This window comes from Pinus tabuliformis, chromosome 9 (assembly GCF_031772625.1).
Source record: "Pinus tabuliformis cultivar Carrire ecotype Pingquan chromosome 9, CPIR1, whole genome shotgun sequence".
NCBI classification, from domain to species: Eukaryota; Viridiplantae; Streptophyta; class Pinopsida; order Pinales; family Pinaceae; genus Pinus; species Pinus tabuliformis.
Window position 1 is genome coordinate 1,694,534,919 of NC_142307.1, and position 15,186 is coordinate 1,694,550,104.

General features: G+C 37.2%; 1 pseudogene; it reads right to left on the minus strand.

The window, feature by feature from the left end:
- Positions 1-2,687: 2,687 nt before the first annotated feature.
- On the minus strand, positions 2,688-3,917 carry LOC149155392 (2S albumin seed storage protein PINP1 pseudogene; annotated as a pseudogene).
- Between the last annotated feature and the right edge of the window lie 11,269 nt (positions 3,918-15,186).

The following is a 15,186-nucleotide window of genomic DNA, read 5'->3' on the forward strand; positions in this document are numbered from 1 at the left end:
ATTTGTTCTATTAAAATAATAAATAAATCTCATAAACTAAATTAACCTAGATCAACCAATTAAAATTTTCATTAATAACCTTTATAGTAAATAAGAAATAAATTGTTTTCGCAAATAAATCAAAATAATATAAAAATACTGCAAAATATAATACTAGAAAATATATTATACTAAGATTAACTAATACGATAAATGGGCAAATTGAGCGTGTATGAAGAAGCTTTTGCAACATGTGTAACTTTTGAACACGACTCCAAAATGGACCCTATATACGTGTCTTTATGCAACGACCGAGTGCCACGACTCACAAATCAAATCACACAGAGCTCATTGAAGGAAGTTACCATAAAAAAATTCCACTTCTTGAACAGATCAAGCACTTAAACCTCCTACAACATTCTTCTTTGTCAATTTATCTTCTTTTTCTATTTTTGTCTTAGAAGGCATGGAGGCCAATTTTCCCATCTGAAGAAAATCATCCATCAAGTCAACCTTGGGGGCATCACTATGCTTTTCAAATTTTCTAGAAACTTTTTCTTTTCTAAATTGATCCAATTCTTTAATCAGTGCTCACGCCCATGACTCTACACTAGGATCAAAATCATTCCCATCTTCAGAAATTAAGATTGAATGCTTGGTGGATTTCTTGTACTCCCACTTCTTCATCCTTCTAAATACAACTCGAGAGTAGGTTTTTGTCGTTGTCTCATAAAGGATTCTAATTTCTAAATGGCGTTCATAACATATTCAATCTCTTTATCAGCATTTTCCCTATGACTATCATTTGATAATTCTCTAGAAGAAATAGGTAAAGTGGCACCCCCCAAATGACTTCCTAAATTTCACTTCCCAACATCCTTTCCAGTTGTTTCTACTTCAAGTTTCATTTGAGCCAGTTTCATTTGAGCCAGTGAAGCAGGCCATGGAAACCTTTTGCGCACTAGACCCCTTAGTCTCCGGCACTCTCCCTCTAACTTAGGAGTTTTTCTTAAGAGTTTCTGAATGTTGTTTGTTCGCACCCTCTGCAGCTTTCTTGCCTATGTCCCATTCATCAATATTGAGTCCATTTCCTTATTAAGTGAATGAAGAATGAATTTTGTATTTGATGGAAGTATTTTCACTCTCTAATGATTCAAGCTTTACCGAAAGAACTTTAATCTCAGTCTCAACTAGATTTTTGGCTTCATGTATTTCCCTTAACTTTGAATTTTCCTGGAGAGAGTGATCCATTGTATTATGCTCTGCTTTTTCCTCAAGTAACAGCTCCTCCAATTCAACTATTATACCATCAACATCAAATTTCCCTTAACCACTTTAATCTCAGTCTCAACTAGATTTTTGGCTTCATGTATTTCCCTTAACTTTGAATTTTCATTATGCTCTGCTTTTTCCTCAAGTAACAGCTCCTCCAATTCAACTATTATGCCATCAACATCAAACTTCATTTTGTCCCATTCTATGGCCGTTTTGGTCACAACCTTGTAAATTTTCTCTTCATTTTCCTCTCTTACCTGTCGAAGCTGCCTCATACATTATTTCCAAGCACCTTCCAAATGGCTAACTCGATATTCAAGTGCAAGCACCTTCCAAATGGCTAACTCGATATTCAAGTGCAAGCACCTTCCAAATGGCTAACTCGATATTCAAGTGCAAGATTTTGTGTTGTTATGGTATCAAACTGTTGCTTTAAAGTCATTGCTTCTGTTTAAGACGCACCTTCTTCATCTAGTGTACATTGCAAAATGGATCATCAAAACTTCAACTGTTGGATCAACCACATCACATCTAGCTGCTGCCCTTTCTGGATTATGTGATGCGCTTGATCGAGATGTAGTTGTTGTGATTGGCTTCACCTCATCAGTTGTCTCTGGGGATTAGCTTCCCGACTTTCAGACATTAGTTAGTAATTCTGATGGTGGGTATGCATGCCCTTGGTCTCATCTTATTCGTGCTAGCAACTATTAGTTCTTACGGAGATATTTTCTTTTTTTTACCATTCGGCTTCTGCTTCCCCTCTTCTTGCACTTTCGGCCAAATTTCTTGTTTCAGATGCATGACTGGTTAAGTATACCAATCCAAACATAAACGCGCAAAACCAATTCGAACTTCAAACTTAAAAAGCCCAACGTGTCATATTGTGTGGAAGACGTCGGCAAGAAGACACTCACAATAAAACACCTATCCACATAATTACTCCCAAAACTATATTTGAGTTTAAACCTATGATTACAATATATTACAGAATACTCTGTTGATTATAATATAAAAATAATGCTTATATTGTGTCGATTAATACCTTAAAATAATGTCCCATTAATACACTGTGTGAGATATGTGTTAATTAATACATTGTGCTAATTTGAAGGCGTAACTATCTAATAATGTTATATAATGTTTGTATCTGGTGTTGTAATTACGAGTATTGCAGGTTTGACGTCAATTGATGTTGTAATTATGAGTATTGCAGGTTTGACGTCAATTAATGGACTATATGATCCACTAAATCATGACATTGAGAAAATTGCTATGCTATTTATGTTAAAATAAAAATGAAAAAATAAGAAAAAATCAATCCATTTAGATTGAACAACATTTCTTTTAACTGCGTAATTTAGTTATAATGCATTCGTTCATTCATTCACTCGTTTATTACATGCTAGAGACAGCCGGCAATGTTGCAGAGCCTATACGTATACTTATAAAAGCTCCTACAAAACCCAGTACATACGTAGCTGGAGTGCGAGCAGCATGTTTATTTACATAGCTGGTAGTTAGTCGCTCAGGAGCTACCGCCGATAATGGAATAGCCTGCGCATACACCAATCAAAACAAAAATAAATCATTGTCTATAGCATGGAAGAACTTACAGAAAGAATTGCAGATAAACTATGACAATTAACTATTGTTCGTCCATAATTGGTAACGCTGTTGGAGTGACTTACGAGAGTGCCGTCGAATATCGCAGCGGCGGGGTGACTGGCGGACGTTGCATCTATCCGGAAGCTCTTCGGCTCTCTCCACTGCCTCCTCTTCTTCTTCTTCCCTTCCGCGCCCTTCGCCGCGGCGTCGGCGGCGTTGATTAAATGGTGCACCATCCTCAGAATCGGAATCCGTCGATGAATCATACGACTGAGATTGATCTAGTGCTCGCTCTATGGCTCGGCATCGGCAGTGTGGAGACATTCTTTGCAGTTCCTCGCAACATCTTTCCGATGGCTGTTCTCTCCGGCGCTGCAAGTAGTCCCGACAAGCAGACAATCTCTGCGGGTCGCACGACACCACCTGATCTCCATCCATGACGATGTCTTCATGCGCATCAACAGTCGGGGTGCCCCACTCAAGGAGAAGCAGAAGGGCCGCGAATAAAGTCACCCATTTCAGCGTCGACATTGGAGAGGTGAAGACACCATTCCTTTCTTTTTTGTTAATTTCACTGATGGAATACAACTGAGAATGTATGAAGAGTTGGTCGGTATTAACTTTGTATTTATGGATGGTGATGGAAGGGAGGAGAGCGACCAGCGCAACACGAAGAGGAGGAAGAGAGGAACAGTTGCAGTGCATGCAGATTCTCACTCTCCACGTCCCACTTCCCACTGCAACGCCACCCGAAGAAGGAACGCCTGGCTGCCTCCCTTTCCAATGGCCGCGTCTTTCAAAGACGAGAAGAATCTTGCAGGCGGAGTACAGGTCACGACAGTGCACTGCAACGTCCCAGCGACGCGACTTACTTTAGAGTATCGCATTTTACAGAAATCACCCGAGTCACGAGAAAATGCGTTGCCCTTTTCCTTGTCATTATTCTTCGTAACCCACGGGACACCAGAATGGAACGCGTGAACATTTCTCTTCGTTTCAAGCTTACTAGTACTCACAACTTGCTTCTTTACCGCAATATCATTACTGCTCAGAATCATGGGCGCAAGCTTGATAATAGGCCAATCAAACACTAAACAAAAGCAACGAGTTTTCAAGTCCCAAGTAAGTTGCCTTCTTCAACCAGTTTCTCATTCCGTTGTTTTTTAATTAGTTTCTCATTCCGTTGTTGTTTTTTTATTTTTTCCTTAGTTCTTTTATGTGAAATAAATGTTGTGAAATTATACAGGCTTGTTAAAAAATGAATTTCTCTTAGTTCCATTTTTTTACCAGAATAGTATATCATGTCAGTTTAAAAAAAGTCTTAAATATTAGAAAAATAGTTTGTGATTTATTTCATAATGAAGTGTTTAATTCTTATTCTGCAAAGCCCATGCTTGTTTTGACTATTTTTGTTTTTTTAAGTGCCCTCCCTTATTTTGACTAAAAAGAGCTTGTGATTTATTGAATAATGAAGTGCTCAATTACCATTTTGAAAAGTCGAGGCTTATTTTGACCATTTTTGTTTTTTGAGTGCCTTGACTTATTTTGACTAATTTTGTATTTTGAGTTTTTTACTAAATGCTCTAAAATCTACTTCATTTTCACTGTAGTGAATTTCTCTTTAAAAAAATAATTATATAGTTATTAAGCTAAACTTCTCTTCCAAAAAAAAACTTATTGAAGATGTTACAAACACATATTTATTTAACATACCTATTTAGATTGTCAACACTTCTAATATAGTTGTATTTGGAGGATTCAACTCGTACTAAGTACATGAATAGAATAAGTGATGGTATTGTCTAGGACAATGTTTAGTAGGAAGGATGTGAATCTAATTTTTTAAGATGAGGAAATCATAGGCTCATATTTAAGATATTATGAAAATGATTAGTTAACAATGTTCAAATGCAGATGATGAGTTGATTACCTCGTAGATAGATTGCAGAGTTTGCTTAGTCTTGACATTTTTCAGCCTCATGGTTTTAGGAATAATGTGTTCCAAATATGTGTAATGGATATCAAATTAGTTGAAAGGATATACAAATATTTTAAAAAATATTTAGCTATCATTACTCGATTTATTATTCAAGTAGTTCAAGTAGTTCACAGTTGGTTGAAAGTGCACTTATAGGGATTAAAGTTATCTTGGTATAAATAAAGAATTCAGTAAATAAAATATGTAGTGAGTAAATAAATATGTGTGTGCCCATCTGTAAATAAAATATTTGGTGAAAATAAGTTATTAAGAAATAGTTAAACATGTAATTTTATATTTAATAAATTTGACATATGTAGTAGATTATTGGATTTAAATAAATTATAAAAAGGGATAGTAGTTAAATTCTTGATATTTAAAAAAAATAACTCTATCTCATTTACTTGCAGTTGAGAATCCTCATCATCTTAACTATATGGTTTTCTTTAGTTTCTTTCACATGTCAAAATTTATGTACATAATCAAAATTATTAACTCCCAAAGGCTAAAAAGCTTTATAAAGTCTTAAAAATATGGTTGTATACTAGGTGGAAACACATATGCTAACTTAGGAAGAAACAAGGCACTCTAAGAGGGGAATTAAAGGAAGTGGAGACATGGTGAAACCCATATGCTGAGGAAAAACATGACACTCTCATAGGGAGATTAAAGGAAGTTGAGATGAAGGAATAGTTGTAAGAGAATTTCTAGATAAGGGGAAGTCGACACTCACAAATTTAAGTAGAACGTAAAATGAAAGGCATGAAAAATGCCAAAACGTCATCAAATTTTCATTTGACGGGCAGAGGGGATTTGGAATTCCAGGCCTGATGTTGACCCATCATAAATAAACCTTCAAAAGTATCCTTAGTCTCCTTATGGGAATAGCTAACACCTTATCAACCATCTCCGTCATAACATGGTGAATATGAGGTGTCAACTCGGTTAATCCTTATCCTATAACTTCATAAAGAACATTGGCCCCTCTTGATCCATATTGGATCATTATATTGTTTTTCGTCCATATTGATGATTTGAAAGTGGAAAAAGTGGAAGAATTAGCTCATAGGACCATTTTTACTAGTAGAACCTAGTTCAACAAATTGGGGTACGAAACCTTTTGGGAGCATTTTTAGGAATCAAATGACATTTTTTTGGGGTAAGACTTTTTCTAATTAGTATGACACCTTATTTTAATATTCTACACACAAATACATTTCTAAAAACTTAAGAATCACTTTAATCAGACTTTGTATGCAAAAGTTATGCCACTCGGAAGTTAACCTTCTTGTTTTCACAACCATATTTCGAGAGGATGTCACATCAACCTCCATAACTCGTGGAAAAGGAGATAGCCATATGATTATGATGATATATACTCTAAGAGAGCCTATATTATAACTCTGATTAAAAATTGCGGTATCCAAACATAGCCGCGAGTAGGATATTAGGTTGTGTTATAACCGACCCACTAAGAGGAAAATGGCTTCCATTCGTTTTTAGGGAATTTTTCCCATAGATGAGAAAAATAGAAAAGAGGGATAGAGGATAGAGCACACAAAGATGATTTTTTCACTATAGCTTCCCATGAGCCACAAACCATTCTTCTTTGTACTCGTAGCCATTTCTATTCAAAGAAAGAGAGTAGAGCAACCTCACCTTCCAGCTTGTTTTTTCCCAAAAGGGTTTCCAAGGTTATATCTTACATCAACTCATGGTTTGTGAGTTATTATTTTGTTGTTCTCTACTTTCTGCATAATTCCATTTTATATGCATACGCAAATAGAAGTAATCTACAGACCCGAAAATCTAAAGAGAAATAAAACCCCAGTAGTGTAATATTTTGGATTTTTTAAATATAGTTTTATGAGATCTATTGTAAGGAAGGTCAAGTTGAATATCCACGATAGTTTAAAAATGATATTGGTATCAAAGCAGGATTTTTTGTGAATATTTTGGAGATTTGTAGGGGATCTAGAGCAACTAAGCCAACAATAAAAAAACCCTAGTCATGGTCGATGAATATGTTAACGAATGTCATGAATGTGAAGAGGAGAGGCTTTTGTAGATGGAAGCATAAGTTGTAGATATAAGTCATAATATGAATCTCCTCATGTAGGCCCTAAACAATAAACTTGGACTACTTAGAGAAGATTGGGTTTATAACACAAAGGAAATATTAGAGGGGAGATTAGGATATCGAGTAGAAATGGAGAATCAACTAAAGAAAGGACCCAAAATGGATTAACCTAGTTCGAGTGTTGTGAACCACTCATGATCCCTGTTCAAAATGGAAGTGAAGGTCAATGTGACACCATATTAATGTGGGATTGACGCTTTGAAGATGAAGCATTGGTGGCATGAATTAGAAGTGTATTTCAGTGTCCATCGTATTGAGGAAGAACATAAGATTTCATTTGTGTGACTAAAATTAGAGGGCCATGCTATAAATTAGTGGGAAATACATATAGAGACCTTGAGGTTAGAGGGAGATCCTTCACTTACTAAATGGGATGACATTAAAATCCTCATATTGTCAAATTTTAACCTATCGAGTATGTAGAGGAGTATTGGATATGGTGGCACTACTTCAGGCAGAAGCAGGGGCAGAGTGTGTAGAAGTATACCATATAATTTAAAAATATGTTTATAATGTTGGGTATATCCCAAAAGAACTCAGATGTACTCCTCAAGTATCTCAGGGGTGTCTATGGAACTATCTGGGGAAGTAAGTGATGTTGTTCAAGCCCATATCGATGGGCAAGGCTTGTGTATAGGCAAAATACCTTCAAAACATAGGCCTAAAGATAGGGAAATCAAGTGGATTGAAGCAGAAGGAGAAACAAGCTGCTTCTAAGGAGGATAAGAAGAAATGGAAAGGGGGAAGGATAAAAAGATGAAAAGCATAACATACTAGTTCAAAGATCCTGATAAATACTAAAACCACTACAATAATGACGAATATACAAAGGAGAGTTCTCGAAGTTGCATCTAGAGGTTAACCAAAGGAAAAGAATTCCCCTTCATGGATGAATCATACCATTGAGATTGATCTAGTTCTTGCTCTATGGCTCGGCATTAGCAGCATGGAGACATTATTTGCAATTCCTCGCAACATCTTTTCGATGGCTATTCTCTCCGGCACTGTAAGTAGTCGCGGAAAGCAAACAATCCCCATGGGTGACACAATCATCCTTGTTTCTGCACCGCCTCTCAGAATCATGAGCGCAAGCTTCACAATATGCCAATCAAACACTAAACAAATGCAATGCTGCAAAAATTGAACATTTATACGTCCACGATATTGTATCCATGTACTTTTAATGAACCATATAAGGGTATCCTCTTTAATTACTCCGATTTTAATTAAAAGTGGGTAAGTTTATGCAAATGCATGCTACACTTAATTAAGATATGTATGATTAAATTTTACTTTCATCAATGTCTATTTTATTGAATGCACATGTCAACCTCTGTCAAGGCCATTTTCAAAACAAAATCTATACTCCAACTTTAATTAAAAGTAGGCATTCATGGTTATGGTAGTCAAAATAAGTATTCATTTTCATTCATAAATGTGAAATAATTCAGTTATTATTTTTTCCACTTACATGATAAAGTACCTTAATACTTTCTAAGTCACATCCACAAAAGGAGCCATGTGTTCTTATAGACTCAAATGTGTTTTTTTAACAAATTCTAATTTCCTTCACCATAGAAAACATCTTTTATTTAAAAAGATATAAAATAGAATTCCCACATTCCCATATGTTTCACTTTTCCTCTTTGGATTTTCACATCTGTTATCACTCTAAACTATCCTAATTTCTCTAGAAATAAACTCAACAAACATTATCTTTTCTCTTATAGGACCATCTTCTTAATCATCATCTTTAACAGTTCTTTTCTTTGTTTTTCTTGCACATTGCATGCATGACATATTGCCTTTTTGCAACAAAAATATGCACATAAAAATCATGTGGTGCAAGATAAAATGGTCTCTCATGATGCTTGGAAATGTAAGAATGGAAAAACACCAATATTTAACTTGGAGGGAGTGCTCCACTTACTTTTACAATCAAATTGAACATGAAGTTAAAATATGAATTGTGGGAAAGTGATGCTTTCCCAATATAACTTTTTTATTTATATAATTTATTTATAACTATAAAATTTATATAATTTATGTATAACTATGTGAAATTTGAATATTTTTTTTTATAGTGGTATGCTATTTTTCATAGAATATATAATGCATATGTTTATGTGGGTTAACTAGCTTAATGAAAGAATTTTTCAACAAACAATTGTGGGATTATGAAGAACACATTGTTGTAATGGAGGGGCACTTTTACAAATTTTATATATTAATTTGATACATTTTTAAAAAAGATGAGCACCATTATATCCTTAAAATAAAAAATCCTTGCATTAGTGCACCATACAATGGGTATAATTTTTTTATTTGTTTATACATTGTAGATCGAAGTAAACTTCTACTAATAGGTATCACTTAATTTAAAAGTGGCTAAGATGATAAAAAATAGTAGAAAAAATAAAAGAAGTATGCATGTATATGTATATATATATATATATATATATATATATATATATCATACTCGAATTTATATGTGTGTTTACTCTATACAAAAATAATGTCAAAAATAGAGATAACGAGAGGTATTTAGAAAATTAGAAGTTTTAATCTACTTGCATCCCAAACCATTGTGTTTTGAAGTAAAAAGAACAAGGGAAGAAAAGCTAGTGAACTCAGAGGCTAAGAATACACACCCATTTTTATCACTAACTACTTGCAAGGTGGGTTTGATAATAATGTGCCAAGGAAAACTTGAAGTCATCTAGGCTCATTAAAAACATGTTGACCCATCATAAGTAAACCTTCAAAAGTATCCTTAGTCTCCTTATGTGGATAGCTAGCATGGGTATGGGTCTTAGGGCATAGGAGATGTTCAAGGGAGGAAACATGAAAGATAGGCCCTAAACAAAGTTTCTAGCCATCTAGGGCCTATAAGGATTCCAATAAGATCCACACATAATATATTTAGTGTATTATTGACCTATTGTTCTATAGTTTGGTGCCACTAAGTGGTTTTCAATAGAATCTATGTGTCTGATGACCCTATAAACAATCTACCTCTTCTCACCTTCTCCCCCTATGCACTTCTCACCCCACCCCTCATGCTCACCTCTCTTCGTCTTACTTACCTTCCACTCGTATATCACTTATCTCCCTCCTCTACCCATCCACACTTTCCCTCTTCTCACCTCCTCTCCTTTTGCTTCTTGTCAACCACCCCCTCATGCCTACCTTGCTTGTCTCACCTATCCACACCCTTCTTTCCTTCGTGCCTTCACCCATGCCTATGTATATTCACTCTCTACTTTCCTACTTTACTAATACCTTCGACCCATCCACCACCTATAACCCTTTTTCCCACCCATACCTAGCTTAACACAACCCCCATTTCCCTCTACCCTACCCTCACTTCTTCTCCTCCTCTTTATCTTACCCTTTATTCTATTTACCCATCATTTTACATTCATATGAAAATAGAAGTAATCTACAGACCCCAAAATCTAAAGAGAAATAAAACCCCAATAGTGTAATATTTTGGAATTTTTAAATATAGTTTTATCACATCTATTGTGAGAAAGGTCAAGTTGAATATCCACGATAGTTTACAAATCATATTGGTATGAAAGCAGGATTTTTTGGGTATATTTTAGAGATTTGTAGGGGATCTAAAGAAACTAAGCCAACAATAAAAAAACCCTAGTTATCGTTGATGAATATATGAACGAATCTCATGAATCTAAAGAGGAGCTAGAAGCATAAGTTCTAGATATAAGTCATAATATGAATCTCCTCATGTAGGCCTTGAACAATAATCTTGGACTACTCAGATGATTCGAATTAGATCCATAGAAAGACTGCCAAGAACCATGACTGAATTAGGTCAAACAAATCTCTAAAGAAACCCAAAATAGTATCAAAAACAACCTGAACCAGTGGCCATGGCAGCCGACGTGGAATGACAAGGACCTCGGTCAAAGCGCGCTAACCGAGGCCCATGGAGACCGCACAGGAGGCCAAAGTAGCCGCTGGCAGCCGCGGAATGGGAAAAGGACGAGTTGTTTGATGTGTGATTAGCAGTAATCGCGCATCGCTAGGCAAACAGGCCGTGAAGGGGAAGCCCGAGCACTCGGTCACATAGGGAGCCAGGAAACCGCAGTCGGAAAAAGCAAAAAATGCTAACGTACGAAGGCGGGACCCACGCACTAGAAAACCGGTGGTTTTGATCAGGGGGCCCTTGAACAGTAAGAGGTTTTGGACAAGAACGGAGCGATTCCATACGCCGATCGATGCGTGGCAGGCGGAGGTGAGAGAAAACCACCATTGATTGCTTGCTATCGGTCAAGCAAGTCAACCACATGAAACATGCATATGACGTTGGATCTTGAGGGCTCAGATAGGATGGTTGAGATTGCACCCAATGGAAAGAAGCAGAATCGACAGGAAATTAAGCCGCATTTGAAGAGATTTGGAATCCGTTTGACTGCCACGGTGGAGGAAGAATGCATCCACGGTGTAACTGAAGAAACGAACCAATGAAGCATCCTGGGACATTTAGAGGAGGACAAGTAGCCACTCCCTGAGCGTTCATGATGATGCCGAACACAGGGAAATACAAGTGCAGCTTCAGAAGGTGAATCGGCACAGGCAGAAGAGGAATCGAACAGGCATAGAGATCGAATGGCTAAAGCCATGAATAGAGAATATCAAATTAGTTGGAGTTGGAGTCAGAGTTGAGAATCCAAGCGACCAAGAGAGAAAGTAAACAGTGAACCCTGAGAGGAGGACTGAACACAGAGAACAGTAAAGCTAAACAGAGGAGACAAAGGGCCAAACTGACCATAGGCAGTGTCGAGCACCAGAGAGCTTGAAGATTCAAGCCTTCCCATAGAGGAATCTATCTAGACTGTGTAGGTTTTAACCCCGTACATAAATTACTTGCATACGAATTCTAAAACACAAAAAATAAACAATGCGAGAGCATAACACATATACACAGAGATTTTCCCTCAGATCCCAAAACCGGGACTACCAGCTTTTTTCATTATGTTCCTTTCAATGTTACAATACATATTTATACATGCCGAAGCATCCAATAACATGGACCAAAAACCATCGCGTCCAATACCATGGACCAAAAACCATCGCATCCCAAAAACATGTGCGAAAATCATGCACAAAACCATAGGTGGGTTCGCCCAACCTAACATAGGGTCCAAAACCAAAATTTTCCGAGGTGCTGCCCCAGAACCCATAAAGTGGGGTTACGGGTGCCCTTCAGACGCTCTGTTAACTGCGTGGAAAGAATATAACACAACCCAAAATTCTCCCACTTGTTGTTTTCTTTCCACAGGGGGCTTAGTCATTTTCCCAACCCTGAAATGCCCATCGTCTCTCTACACCGAGAGAACTTCTCAGAGCTCACAGATTTTGTCAATGCATCTGTAATATTCTTCAAAGTGTCCACCTTTACCAGCAACACCTTTTTTTACTCTATCATATCCCTCACAAAGTGATACTGAAAATCAATGTGCTTTGTCTTTGAATGATATGCAAGGTTCTTTGCCAAGAAAATTTCACTTTGGCTATCATAGTCTATCCTTATAGCTTCTTGTACTAACCCCATACTTGAGCACAATCTCTGCAACCAAACTGCTTCCTTTCTTGCATGAGTGGCTACCATGTATTCTGCCTCTATAGTTGACAATGCCACTACAGATTGTTTCTTACTCATCCAACTGACTGCACCTCCAAATAGGTTAAACACATACCCACTTATAGATCTTCTCTGATCCAGATCTCCAGCCCAGTTTGCATCAACAAAGCAATGAATATCCAACACTCTATCTAATCCTGGTCTTCCTTGATAGCACAAACCATAATCACTAGTGCCACACAAATACCTGAAAACCCACTTCACTGTTGTCCAGTGCTCCTTCCCTGGTTTTGACATAAACCTGCTCAATACTCCCACTGCATGTGCAATGTCTAGTCTAGTACAAACCATTGCATACATCAGGCTACTGACTGCACTTGCATATGGAACACAGGACATGTCCTCTTCCTCTTCTTGTGTCTTGGGACATTGTTCAGTAGATAACCTCACACCTACAGGAATAGGAACCTTCACTGGTTTACTATCCTGCATATTAAACCTCTGCAGTATTGTCTCGACGACATATTTCCTCTAGTTTAACCAGAGATTCTTCTTTGTACGATCTCTTTTAATTTCCATGCCCAAAATATAGTTTGCAGCACCAAGATCTTTCATGTCGAATTTGGAGGACAATTGGGTCTTCAAATCCTGGATAATTTCTTTGTCATTTCCAACCAGCAACATACCATCCACATACAAGACCAGATAAATAACACGGTCACCAATTAATTTAAAATACACACAATGATCATCTTTGCTTCTGGTGAAGCCAAGTCCTTGTATAAATGTATCAAATTTTTGATACCACATCCTTAGAGACTGTTTTAACGCATATAGAGACTTCTTTAACTTGCATACCAGTTCTTTCTTACCCTTCACCACAAAGCCTTCAGGTTGCTTCATGTATATTTCCTCTTCCAGATCCCCATGAAGAAATGTTGTCTTCACATCCATCTGTTCTACCTCAAAATCAAAAGCAGCAGCAACAGATAAAAGTAATCTAATATCTTGGAAACAGGAGAAAAAATATCACCAAAATCAATTCCCGACACCTGGGAATAACCTTTTGCTACCAACAGAGCTTTGTATTTCTCCACTTTTCCTTCTGCATTTGTCTTCTTTTTGAACATTCATTTGCTGCCAATGGGTTTCCTTCTAGCCAGCAACTCCACCAGATCCCAAGCCTCATTTTTGTGCAAAGATGCCATTTCATCAACCATGGCCTCTTTCCAGAGTTTTCCATGCTCTGAATCCATTCTTCCTTCACAGTTCTGGGATCATCATCAATAACAGACAAAGCAAAATTTGAACAGAAAGCATATGGACTATACCTTTTTGGCTGCCTTCTTTCTCGAATTGATATTCTTACAGCCGGATTTTGTGGATCTTCATCTTCTGATTCCTCCTCTACTGTAGAGTCTGATTCTTCCTCCTTTAGCTCAAACTCTATCTTCTCAAGTTCCTTTGGTTGGACTTCATGTTTAATAACATCTTTCACCTCTCTGAACACCACATCTTGGCTGTACACAACCTTCCTTGTTACTGGGTTCCAAAGCTTATAACCCTTTAAACCATCCTTATACCAAATAAAGATGCACTTTTTAGATTTACTATCCAACTTGGTTTGTTTCTCCTTTGGAACATGTACATATGCATCACATCCAAATACCCTTAGATGTGAAAGAGAGGGTTTCTTACCAGTCCATACCTCTTGTGGAGTCTTATCCTCCAACGCTGATGAAGTTGACCTGTTGACCAGGTAACATGCAGTATCCACTGCCTTTGCCCAGAATTCCTGTCCTAACTCAGCACCACTAAGCATGCTTCTTGCCCTTTCCATCAACATCTTGTTCATTCTTTTTGCAACTCCATTTTGCTGAGGTGTATATTGAGTAGTCTTCTACCATGATATACCACACTTCTTACAAAATTCTTCAAATTCCTTGCTACAAAACTCTCCACCATTATCTGTCCTCAACACCTTTATCTTCTTCTCTGTTTGGTTTTCCACCAGAGCCTTAAATTCTTTAAACCTTTCAAAGACTTCAAATTTCTTCTTAAGGAAATATATCCATGTATTCCTTGAGAAGTCATCGATAAATGATACATAGTACATAGACTTACCCAGTGATGGAACCTTCACAGGTCCAAACACATCACTATGCACAAGCTCTAATATCTGTTTCGCCCTCTTACCACCAGAGGGGAAACTCACTTGATTCTGTTTCCCATATACACAACTTTCACAGAAATCAAAATCTAGGGAGCTATTACTCATACCTTCTACCATACCTTTACCATGAAGTATTCGAAGGCCCTTCTCTCCAATATGTCCAAGCCTTTGATTCCACAACATGGTCTTCTCTCCAGAGACCACTAGATTTTCTGCTCCACTTTCAGGAACCATAGAACTATTGCACCCATCAACAACAGTGCTACCTTGCAGCTTGTACAGAGTTCCAATTTGAACTCCCCGCATCAATACTAGTGCTACCCGAACCATTTTGCAGGTATCCTTCTCGAACATTGTTTTTACGCCTGCATCATCCAGCTTGCTTACAGAAATCAGATTTCTGGCTAATGCAGGAATATGTAGAA